This window comes from Hyperolius riggenbachi, chromosome 12 (genome assembly GCF_040937935.1).
Source record: "Hyperolius riggenbachi isolate aHypRig1 chromosome 12, aHypRig1.pri, whole genome shotgun sequence".
Classification (NCBI taxonomy): Eukaryota; Metazoa; Chordata; class Amphibia; order Anura; family Hyperoliidae; genus Hyperolius; species Hyperolius riggenbachi.
The window spans coordinates 187,352,058-187,365,151 of record NC_090657.1 but is presented as its reverse complement, the minus strand read 5'-3'; the positions used below and the strand labels follow the sequence as shown (position 1 = coordinate 187,365,151).

The 13,094-nt window shown below is 46.6% G+C and overlaps 1 protein-coding gene across 1 annotated transcript in view; it reads right to left on the bottom strand.

Annotated features, from left to right (window-relative positions):
* RTF2 (replication termination factor 2) overlaps positions 1 to 13,094 on the bottom strand; it is a 65,044-nt gene that overhangs the window by 28,839 nt on the left and 23,111 nt on the right. The window lies entirely within an intron of this gene.

Here is a 13,094-nt window from a genome sequence, read left to right as displayed (position 1 = left end):
AAACCCACCTCGGGTTCTCTTTTAAGCAATACCAGTTGCCAGGAAATCCTCCTCATCCTCTGCCTCTAATACTTTTAGCAATAGACCATGAACATGCATGCAGCAGATCAGGCATTTCTGACCTTCTTGTCAGAGCTGACAAGATTAGCTGCATGCTTGTTTCTGGGGTAATTCAGACACGGTTGCAGCCAAATAGATCAGCAGGGTTGCCAGGTAACTGGTATTGTTTAAAAGTAAATAAACATGGCAGCTTCTTTTTAAGTCTCACTTCACTTGTCCGTTAAGGTGGCCATACATCAGGCAATATTTGTGGGTCGATCAGTCAAAAGAATGGATGGGACATGCTGGAAAATCTCAGTCGCGAGTGCTTGATTGTATGAGTGGCATTAACCGCGTTCGATATTGTGACGACTTATGTTTCCGATGGTCCCCTGGCCGGTGTCTCCCCAAGTATAAAGTATCCCTCCATGCCCATCATTTTCTCCTCCGCTATCAACGCTGTGTCCGCCTTTCCTGCGAGCAGCTGTACCACATGGCATCAGGCGCGTGTGTGATGACACACCACGCGGTACAGGCGTTCGCGGAAAAAGCAAACACAGCAGACGGGTGAGATTTCCTGGAGATGGCCTTTTTTTACCGGGGGGTGGGGAAGGAGGTGGTGGCGCTAGGCTGATTTCTGATAGATTTCATGTTGAAATCTATTGGAAATCAGTCTGTGGCGTATAGGCAGGCAGCAGCTCCCTCTCTGATCAGGTTCAATCAGAGAGAGATCTGTCTCATGGAAGATCTGCCCATACATTGACCGATATGTGGGTTCCTTTAACTGAACAGGGTATTACAAACTACGGCTAAAAAAAAGGGTGAAAACAGTACACAAAATAGGAGGAGGCGCCCCAATGTAGTATGCAATGGGTAAACGTGGGCAATTAAAAAGGCTTGGGGCCCGTTTCCATTAGACGCAGTGTGATGCGGCTACATGCGGCTGAAATACATGCACAGCAATGGAACAGTTTCCATTGCGTGCATGCTGTGCAGAGCGATCCGAGAATTTGCAGCATGCTTCAGATTCTCGCACAGCCGCATCCGCCCGCAGCCGCGTCCTATCTCCTAAATTCACTTCCGCATTCCGAGATGCAGTAATGAAGTGACGCAGGCGCCAGCGGAAGTGATGCGACTAGGTAGCCGCATTCGCATCACAGAATCAATGGAAATGGGTCATAACCTCAGGTAGAAGGTTTAAAAAGTTAATAATCTTATTGGACACTGGAAAAGATAACGCGTTTTGCAGGACCTGCCCGTTTCCTCAGGACCACAGTACAATGTCCCATGCAGCACTGACTGGAAGCCCCTGTGTATGTGATGTATCATGTATGCATATGTAACATGAGGCTACATCATTATTATTATTATGTATTTATATAGCACTGACCTCTTCCACAGCGATTTACAGAGTACACACTACAGTCAAGTCTTTCCTGAGACACATTATAAAAACCCTGCTGAATCCGGCTACATCACACCCCACAAAACCCTCATGGAGGGAGGAGCTGGGTGGAGTTTCTGACTGTAGCACAGAAGAAAAGTGAGCCGCGGCGCCGGAACAATCGTTTGGAAACCACGTGGGCACCGGGGGGCTGACAGAAGCCCCAGGTAAGTGAAACTTTTCTTTTTTTAATATCTTCAGGTCCGCTTAAAAAATACACCCATTCCTCCAGAAACGGACAAGATGGGAGTATAAATGTTTAGCGCAGAATAATAGGATAGTCTGAATGTCAGAATAGAGTAACAAAGGCTCCTGCTCTGTGCTGCTCATAACTCCTGAAGCAAGGTGTGGGTTTCTGGACAGTCTCATGCCAACGGTACCCAAACGGATTACACGAGAGTCCTGTTACCACGGTTGCAGTAAGTTTTTCAAATTCTTATCTGGCTGCAAAATAGTTTTAAAAACACTGAATGAAATTGCAAAAAGACTTATGCAACACCTATCTATATTTATGGCAACGAGGATTCCCTTTAAACTGAATAAAAATAGTATAGCAGCTGTGGTCAGTTTCTTTTCATTTATTAACTTATGCCTCATTTCACTACCCATTTTAAAGGGCTATTTTAAAGAGGAACTTCAAGGGAAGGTCTGAGGAAAATTTATAAAAAAAACAAAAAAACAAAAAAAGGATTTACTTACCTGCTGCTTTCTCCAGCCCCTGGCAGCCGATATGTCCCTCGTCGCAGCTCAGCTCCCAGCCAGTGGCCTGGGGTCTCCTCCGTTACAGATGCCAACCTCGCCAGGTTGGCATCTACTGCGCCTGCACAGAATACTCCAGAACAAGTGAGCACGAGCTGCCGCTTGCACAGGAGCAGTAGACCACGGTAAGCCAGCTGGAAGTGGAGCTGCGATGAGGGACATATTGGCTGCCAGGGGATGGAGGAAGCCCCTGATCAGTGGATTTTTTTAATTTTTTATTTTTTTAAACTTCTTGCATCTGTCCTTCAAGCGAGAAGAGGGAACCGGAAAATAAACGAATACACTGCAAAGTGAGAGGTTAAGCAATAGAGGAGAGATCAAGAAATGATTGATATTCGCCATGTAATTTGTTCATGTTTGTTCCGCAATCAGCCTGCTGGTCATCTTTACTACTGGCAGACATGAAAGACAAACAGACAGCACCAACTGCCATTATCTATAACCACATCTATAACAAGGGCTGTGGAGTCGGTACAAAAATCCATCGACTGCGACTCCTCAGTTTAGGATTCCTTCGACTCCTCTAATTTGCATATTACAATTTTGTTGATTAACAGTATGTAACGTGAAATTCGTCTCTTAACTGCAAACACTTAGGAATTTTACAAGACAACTGAAGTGAGAAGGATATGGAGACTGACATATTTATTCCCTTTAGTCATAGACTTAGGGCCCGTTTCCACTAGCGCGGAAACCAGGCCGAATCCTCAGAGTTTCACGCAGGCAAATCGCTCGGGGAAACTCTGCCATAGGAAATAATGGCGCCGCCGGCCAAATTGCTTGCCCTAGCAATTCGGCCGCATTGCCATCAGTTTTTGCACGGGAGGCAGTGAATCCCATATCCGTGCATGGCACGGCTTCTGGGATTTGTCTGTGTTCCCGCAGACCCGGAAGTGCCGCCGAGCGTCTCCTAGCCGCGCGCGGTGGCTAATGGAAACGGCCCTAAAACTGGTCCTTGGTAAGAGTACTTGAAAAAAGTACAGACAGGAACAAAGAACATGGATCAGGCCCTAGGCAATGTAAGTGTGGGTACATGTAAGAATGGTGTGCAGGTACACTGTAGGAGAATGAGGGGATTCTTCCTCTATTACACATCTGAACATGGATCAGGCCCTAGGCAATGTAAGTGTGGGTACATGTAAGAATGATGTGCAGGTACTCTGCAGGGGAATGAGGAGATTCTTCCTCTATTACACATTCTTCATGTACAATCTGAACATGGATCAGGCCCTAGGCAATGTAAGTGTGGGTGCATGTAAGAATGATGTGCAGGTACTCTGCAGGGGAACGAGGAGATTCTTCCTCTATTACACATTCTTCATGTACAATCTGAACATGGATCAGGCCCTAGGCAATGTAACTGTGGGTACATGTAAGAGTGATATGCAGGTACTCTGCAGGAGAATGAGGGGATTCTTCCTCTATTACACATCTGAACATGGATCAGGCCCTAGGCAATGTAAGTGTGGGTACATGTAAGAATGATGTGCAGGTACTCTGCAGGGGAACGAGGAGATTCTTCCTCTATTACACATTCTTCATGTACAATCTGAACATGGATCAGGCCCTAGGCAATGTAACTGTGGGTACATGTAAGAATGATGTGCAGGTACTCTGCAGGAGAATGAGGGGATTCTTCCTCTACTACACATTCTTCATGCACAATCTGATCCAGGTTTTATAGGCGATAGACAACACCGCTGTGTTCCATGTGCACAACATTCTCAGTGGATTCACTGCAGCTCTGTGGAGAGTGCATATGTAGAGTATAGTACTACTGTGTAATAAAGTAAACCACACTTTGCCGCTGATCTGCGGTTTGAAAGTTATGCCGGCAGAAAGGGCAGAACGGGGCCACAAGCGGCGGTGCGGGAATCAGCCGTTTACCCACGCTGATCTGCAGTAAAGATAGCGGTATGTCGGCTGGCAGTGTGACTTTCTGGAGGAGCCGGGAGGGGTCGGCAGGAGGTACAGTGGGAGCGGGGTAACTTGGGGGGGGGGGGGGGTGCAGACGGATGGGACGTCCTCAGCCACTAGGGCTTATTTTAAGGGTAGGCCTTATATTTCGAGCAAGCTCGAAATATTTACTAGGTCTTACTTTAGGAGGATGTCCTACTTTCGGGGAAACATGGTATGTATGTCTGAGTTTAAAAATATGGGGACTGCTTTATTGAAGCAGCACAAGTAACTAATTTTGATTTGTTGATTTCATTTTTTTTTGGACTAAGCACCGCTACTACTAGTGTGTGTGTGTGTGTGTGTGTGTGTGTGTGTGTGTGTGTGTGTGTGTGTGTGTGTGTGTGTGTGTGTGTGTGTGTGTGTGTGTATTTTTTTTTAATATATTATTTATGATGACTATTATCTAAGAAATAGAACATTTTATCATATCTATTTTAATTACAGTTTAAATACATTAGGAGTCGGTGAATTTTTTCCCGACTGACTCCAGGCACCCAAAATTGCTCTGACTCCATGACTCCGACACCCTGTCTATAACCACACCCCCTAACAAAGCAATAGGCTAAAAGGTTATTTTTTTCACAGCATGGCCCTTATTCTTTATAAAGACACTCCCTGCAAAGTGTTTTTTTACAAAGATGCTGACCAGCCTCATTGTAAGTTGTACACTTTTTTGGCAGTTGGAAGGAGCAACTGCCATTCACTAAGTGCTTTTGAAAATAAATAAAACACTGAGAACCCCCATTGAGGAGAAGGGCTAGTCCAAAACCTGTCGGTTCTATCAGATTTCTGCAACCTACTGTAAATAAAGCAACATATGAGAAAAGTCATTTATAGCACATTTTACTCTGGGAGAAATGTACTTATTTGTATAAGTTTACATGTACTTTAACCTCCTGAGCTTTACGCCGCTCAGGAGGTTTTGTTATTTTGTGCCCCAGGATGAATTAATTTTCTTTAGCTAGCACTAGGCTAGCTAGTACAAGTGCCCGGCACCCTCCCCCCCGATCCCCCCTCCCCGTTTATACATTACCCAGCCTGGATCCAGCAATCGGCGCAGCCTCCCCGCACAGCTACGGTCTCTCTATGGGGACGATCGCACATGACATTATGCGCAAACCCGATCCACCCCATAGAGAGACCGGAGCAGTTCGGGGAGGCTGCGCCGATCGCTGGATCCAGGCTGGGTAATGTATAAATGGGGGGATCGGGGGGTGCCGGGCACTTGTATTAGCTAGACTAGTGCTAGCTAAAGGTTTTGCAGCTATTACAGAAAATGACTCCTGAGGACAGAGAGCGGTATGCCCGACACAGTGTCGGGCATAACGTTAAGGAGGTTAAATTTTACAATTTTCGCGATAGTGGACCTTTAAGACTGACATCACAGGTACATTTCAGATGATGTGTTTCCCTTCTGCTCGGACTCGGGCTTTGCACATTTGGAATAAATCACAAGCTATTGGGGAAGAATTGGATTAGAACGCGCTGTAAAGCTGGTAATGTCTGCGTAAGTCTCAGCGTTAGACGCAACACATCCTGCTCCCCGGGTGAGAAGAGGCCTCGGGCTCCCAGAGGAAGAGCCGCTAATGATCTAACTGAGCATAAATAAAGGATTAGTAACCAGAAGCCTAGCGACCGCCTCGGGGGAAACAACCATTTACACAGCGACTAAACCACTTTGTGACACTGCAAACACCGCTACCCCATCATAATGAGCGAGGCCGAGAATGCCTGCATTTATCAAACAATGCTACAAATAGCCCTTCACCATCCTGCAAACACCGCTACCCCATCGTAATGAGCCAGGATGCCCGCATTTACCAAACAGTGCTACAAATAGCCCTTCACCATCCTTCAAACACCGCTACCCCATCATAATGAGCGAGGCCGAGAATGCCTGCATTTATCAAACAATGCTATAAATAGCCCTTCACCATCCTGCAAACACCGCTACCCCATCGTAATTAGGGAGGACGCCTGCATTTACCAAACACTGCTACAAATAACCCTTCACTATCCTGCAAACACCGCTATCCCATCGTAATTAGGGAGGACGCCTGCATTTACCAAACATTGCTACAAATAACCCTCCGCCATCCTGCAAACACCGCTATCCCATCGTAATGAGCGAGGATGCTTGCATTTACCAAACACTGCTACAAATAAGTACATAGCAAGGAAATGAACAGCGCTACTTAAAAACAAGCAAGTGCCTACCTGCAAAAGAGTGCAAGCCCCACTTGTGGGATATAATACACACCGAGCATACACATGACCTGTCTACCACTGGAGGAGGATGTTAGTTTCCTGTAACAGCTTGCATGCAACCTATTAAGTACTCGTCCCTCCCACTGCGAAGAAGTCGATCCTCCATGGGAGGGGCCTAACACTAACTAAATCCTAACCTATGTATATGCATAGCCTGGGTGCGGCTAATCAAATAAAATCGAAAATTGAAAATTGCGCAAAAGGTGGATCAGCGCAACACCAGGCCGCCTCCGAATGGCCTCCAATGAGAGGTGCGCTGAGCCCCCCCAGAAACTAAAAACGCACCTTGAACCCAAACAGAAGCTCTGCATATACACCAAAAGCATGGCTGTTAAGTGGGAGGCTCTGATGGAGGCCATTCGGAGGCGGCCTGGTGTTGCGCTGATCCACCTTTTGCGCAATTTTCAATTTTACTTGATTAGCCACACCCAGGCTATGCATATACATAGGTTAGGAATTAGTTAGTGTTAGGCCCCTCCCATGGAGGATTGACTTCTTCGCAGTGGGAGGGACGAGTACTTAATAGGTTGCATGCAAGCTGTTACAGGAAACCAACATCCTCCAGTGGTAGACAGGTCATGTGTATGCTCGGTGTGTATTATATCCCACAAGTGGGGCTTGCACTCTTTTGCAGGTAGGCACTTGCCTGTTTTTAAGTAGCGCTGTTCATTTCCTTGCTATGTACTAATTTAATTCGTTTTTGGTCAGCTGCTCCCACTTAACCACTTAAGGACCAGCCCTGTTCTGTGTGATCTGCGCTGCGTGGGCTCTCCAGCCCGCAGCGCAGATCGTGTTAATGGCAGGGCGATCATACTTCCCCCCTTTTTTCCCCACTAGGGGGATGACCTGCTGGGGGGGTCTGATCGCTGCCGCTCCGTGTGGCTGAGCGGGGGAGCTCTTCAAAGCCCCCCTCCGCAGCGTTTTCCGCGCTCCCTCCGTCCCCTTACCTCCCTCTCCCTCATTCATCTGCGCAGGACGGATATCCATCCTGCGCATTGTGGGATAGGCTTCAGCCTATCAAATGACGGCGATCCCCGGCCAATCAGAGGCCGGGGATCGCCGATCTGACTTACGGCACTGCTGCGCTGCAGCGCCGTATGATGTAAACAGCGGGGATTTCTTCCCCGCGTGTTTACATTTGGCGTGCGAGCCGCGATCGGCGGCTCGCACACTGTTCACGGAGACAGTCTCCGTGAACTGACATTTCCATGTAGTAACCACTTAAACCCGCCGCCGCCTATGGGCGTAAGGCGGTCCTCTAGGGACACTTAAAGAAAACCTGTACTGAAAATAAAAGTCAAAATAAGCATACACAAGTCATACTTACCTTCCATGTAGTCTACTCCTCAGTGTCTTTCTCCTGTCCCGTGTCCTATTTGTTCACTATGATCAAGGGAATTTTCCGTCCTCTATTTTGAAAATAGCCATTACCCCATAACAGCTTTCTGGTCAGCACACAGTTAAACTGTAACATCACCCACTTGAGCCATAGGGAAACATGGACATTTTACCTGGTACATCCGTTTTCCTCTCAGCTATAACTGACAGCAACTGATATTTTACTGACAGCAACTGATATATTTCAGATCTGACAAAATATTGTCAGAACTGGATGGGATTATTGTCAGAAGAAAATGGTGAGCTTCTGAGAGGAACTGATGGCAAGGTAACTCTGTAATGTTCATTTGAAGTTACCTCATGTGTTTATTTTAAATATTTTTACTCAGTACAGGTTCTCTTTAAGTCAAACAAAATAAAAAATTAGTTTTACTCACCTGGGGCTTCCAATAGCCCGCTGCAGCTGTCCGGTGCCCTCGCCATCTCCCTCCGATCCCCCTGGCCCCACCAGCAGCCACTTCCTGTTTCGGTGACAGGAGCTGACAGGCTGGGGACGCGAGTGATTCTTCGCGTTCCCAGACACATTAGCACCCTCTATGCTGCTATATGGTATATAATATACAGTGGAGGAAATAATTATTTGACCCCTCACTGATTTTGTAAGTTTGTCCAATGACAAAGAAATGAAAAGTCTCAGAACAGTATCATTTCAATGGTAGGTTTATTTTAACAGTGGCAGATAGCACATTAAAAGGAAAATCGAAAAAATAACCTTAAATAAAAGATAGCAACTGATTTGCATTTCATTGAGTGAAATAAGTTTTTGAACCCCTACAAACCATTAAGAGTTCTGGCTCCCACAGAGTGGTTAGACACTTCTACTCAATTAGTCACCCTCATTAAGGACACCTGTCTTAACTAGTCACCTGTATAAAAGACACCTGTCCACAGAATCAATCAATCAAGCGGACTCCAAACTCTCCAACATGGGAAAGACCAAAGAGCTGTCCAAGGATGTCAGAGACAAAATTGTAGACCTGCACAAGGCTGGAATGGGCTACAAAACCATTAACAAGAAGCTGGGAGAGAAGGTGACAACTGTTGGTGCGATTGTTCGAAAATGGAAGGAGCACAAAATGACCATCAATCGACCTCGCTCTGGGGCTCCACGCAAGATCTCACCTCGTGGGGTGTCAATGGTTCTGAGAAAGGTGAAAAAGCATCCTAGAACTACACGGGAGGAGTTAGTGAATGACCTCAAATTAGCAGGGACCACAGTCGCTAAGAAAACCATTGGAAACACATTACATCGCAATGGATTAAAATCCTGCAGGGCTCGCAAGGTCCCCCTGCTCAAGAAGGCACATGTGCAGGCCCGTCTGAAGTTTGCCAATGAACACCTGAATGATTCTGTGAGTGACTGGGAGAAGGTGCTGTGGTCTGATGAGACCAAAATAGAGCTCTTTGGCATTAACTCAACTCGCTGTGTTTGGAGGAAGAAAAATGCTGCCTATGACCCCCAAAACACCGTCCCCACCGTCAAGCATGGGGGTGGAAACATTTTGCTTTGGGGGTGTTTTTCTGCTAAGGGCACAGGACAACTTAATCGCATTAAGGGGAAATGGACGGAGCCATGTATCGTGAAATCCTGAACGACAACCTCCTTCCCTCTGCCAGGAAACTGAAAATGGGTCGTGGATGGGTGTTCCAGCATGACAATGACCCAAAACATACAGCAAAGGCAACAAAGGAGTGGCTCAAGAAGAAGCACATTAAAGAGGAGCTGTTAGGTATAAGGTCTCAGAGAAAATAAACACATATCAGTAGCTAAAGATTGGCTGTACATACATTACACATGCATTTCACTGTCCATGTTTGTACTTCACATAATTTTTCTATAGTATTTGCAGAGAATGACGCTCCTGACAGCTCATGGCAGGTTCCATGTTTATCTGTCTCCTATGAAGCCAAATGTGTCGTCATGTCCTGCCTGCTTCCTGATGATTCCACTCTCACAAACGCTGGTAATGAATAACACTACTGTGCAGTGAATATTAAATAGCCATGTGGCTAGGAACAATAGCGGACTCCTGCAGTGTACTCTGCCCGAGATTTATTAGTGCTGTGAGCTAGACTGTTACATGCTGTTGAAACTTGAGCCTCACTAGCAGCCAGGGGAGGGCCCCAGAATGCTTTGCAGTATCTGTTTTTCGGCTTGCGTCCTCCTTAGGAGCCTGGGAATACGGAGCCTTGCTGTCAGCAAACATCTAAAGTAAGAGAGATTTTTAACTGCAGTATTGCCTTTTTGGCTTCCTTCTAAACTGTTTAACACAGGAGAATAGAGGTTTAAATTAGCTTTTGCAGCCTGACAGTTACTCTTTAAGGTCATGGAGTGGCCTAGTCAGTCTCCGGACCTTAATCCAATAGAAAACCTATGGAGGGAGCTCAAGCTCAGAGTTGCACAGAGACAGCCTTGAAACCTTAGGGATTTAGAGATGATCTGCAAAAAGGGAGTGGACCAACATTCCTTCTAAAATGTGTGCAAACTTGGTCATCAATTACAAGAAACGTTTGACCTCTGTGCTTGCAATCAAGGGTTTTTCCACTAAGTATTAAGTCTTTTATTGTTAGAGGGTTCAAAAACTTATTTCACTCAATGAAATGCAAATCAGTTGCTATCTTTTATTTAAGGTTATTTTTTCGATTTTCCTTTTGATGTGCTATCTGCCACTGTTAAAATAAACCTACCATTGAAATGATACTATTCTGAGACTTTTCATTTCTTTGTCATTGGACAAACTTACAAAATCAGTGAGGGGTCAAATAATTATTTCCTCCACTGTATGTTATAGCAGCATAGATGGCGCTATTGTGGCCAGGAACGCTAAGAATCACTCGCGTCCCCAGCCTGTCAGCTCCTGTCACCGAAAGAGGAAGTGGCTGCGGCGGTGCCAGGAGGATCGGAGGGAGCACACTGAGCGTCACAGAGGCGCTCAGTGTGGTTTTGATGCTGTTAAGCTGTATGCTCCTTTTTGATTGGCCTGATGAAGCGGGATTGAGCCCGTGAAACGCGTTGCCTATTTTTACTGTGGAGTATAAATAAAATTGTTGTTTGACTGTTGATGCCACAGTCCTTCCTTTGTTTGCTTTGTCTGCATGGATGGGATAGGCCCACCACTGCCCCATCGGTTTTAAGCTCGTTTAAATGACTTTTATTCTATTGGCGCCTCTGGAAAGCTTCTACATATTGCTAAGTCCACCCTTGGTGGAGGGTTGTACCCATCTTCTTCCCATCTACAGAGAGCGACTTTTAATCCTGAGTGGGGTCAAGTTAATCTCCCCACCTGCCTTCACAGTGGTTGCCTAATGGTAACCCTGGTTTGTGAGTATTAAATTGTGATATTACTCATTATTAATTATCATCTATACAATATCACACTATTGGGCTCTTGGTGTCCCCCCTCCACTTATCCTGGTGTTTCCATGGCACAGGGGCGTCTTATGGACCTTTTGCCCCAATCCCCCCAAATTATAATGGCTCCTTTGTACCTCTTGTGCCTTTTGTGTCCCGTCTCTTGTCCACCTCAGTCCTTCCTGTGCCCCCCATATCCTTCCTGCGTTTGTCCTGTGTCCCCCTCTCTGTCCTGTGGATATCCTGCCCTGTGGCCTTTTGCTGCATCTCCCATGGCCCCCTTCAGATGCCTGCCAGCCAATCAGGTCCTTACCGCAACTATGCGCCAGCGTGTCACTCACTTTAATGGTAATCTCCAGGTGGCCTCCGCGTCCATATTCACCCTTCAGATGCCAGCCACATCATGTGGGGGCGCTGTCAATCATGGCCGCTGCAGGGGCCCGACTGTCACGATCGCTTCTGCAGCGTTTACTGCTGGCTGCAGTGGTATTGCAGCCCAAGCAGTTCTGATGTCATTACATGCATTTGCTTGCATAGTTTGGTTTGCACTCAGACTGGTTGCTGATTCCATCTGCAGTGGCTCTGCAGGTCAGGCCAGCTCAGGATTGAATAATTACCATTCACCGGTGTGGGAATCTGCATGTCTGCTCCCGTTGGATGACCTCCGTATAAAGATCTGCTTCCTGCAGGGCTCCTCGGGCTATCATAGTTTCAGATCAGTTTGTTACTCTGTCTCGGCCCCCTCGCTCCTAGATCTCGTGTGGACTGCACTGACTCCTGCAAAGGGGTCAGTGAGTCCTTCCAAGTCCTGTTCTGTTTATCAGTAATTGCTACTTTGCTAGTCTTGCATCTTATATCGGTTCAGCGCCAATATATACGCATACTAGCGTGTTTGTTATTTTCCTTGTATTCGTGTTACGTTAATACATCAGTGTCGCTGATATATACGCACACGAACTGTTTATATCCTGTGTTCAGTCAGTCAGTCAGGTTCCAGCACGTTTTGGTAGGTTGCGCGAATCGTGATCACCCATGCTTAGCTAGTCAGTCCTGTTCCTGTTGCCTTGCGTGGATTGCGCTCGCTTCTGCGTAGAAGTAGCGAATCCTTCCTTGTCCTGCTCCAGTTCTTAGTTAGTGTTCCTTGCTTATGTCATATATCGGTTTATCGCCGATATATACATATGTCAGTTAGTCGTTTGTAGTTCATTGATAGCTGTAACCGGAATACGCTACGAAATCATACCTATTGTATATTTGTGTGTATTACGTCTGCCTTCTTTGACTCTATTTCCCGACTATTCTTGTGAGGCACGCCACCGCTGTAATCGCATTGGCTGCCTCATTCCAGTCTGTTTTGTTATGGACGCTTGCTGTCACTTAAGCAGTTACTAGTTTAGCAAGCGTTCATTCTGTTACCTGTCCTGAGTTCTGCTTTATGCGCTCAGCGCTACCTTGCGCTGAGCCACTAAAGTGAAAGGATTGTTTGTGGCTGTTCGGATCTACGCCTGCTCTGTGCGCCACATCTCCAGTTGGAGTCAGTCCTCTCCTCCACTAAACTGAGGATATCCTGGTTCCTTGTGCTAGTGTGTGTACCTCCTTCATGTCAGGTTATGCATGTCGTGCTGACTGTGGAGAATATACCACCAAGCGCAACACCGACACGCTGACCCCTGCTGTCACTCTTCCTCCTGGCCTGATGCTTCCGCGTACATCGACATCTGCGCGCGTGTTCCAGTAAGTCTGCTCTGCCAAACGGCTGCCTCGCTCTTCCTCAAATGTCCAGTTTGAGTTGCTGCCAGTCATGGTCAGACACGCTGACCCATATGCCGTCCACCACACCAGCGTGATCGCTCACTGTTCCTCCCGGCTTCTGCC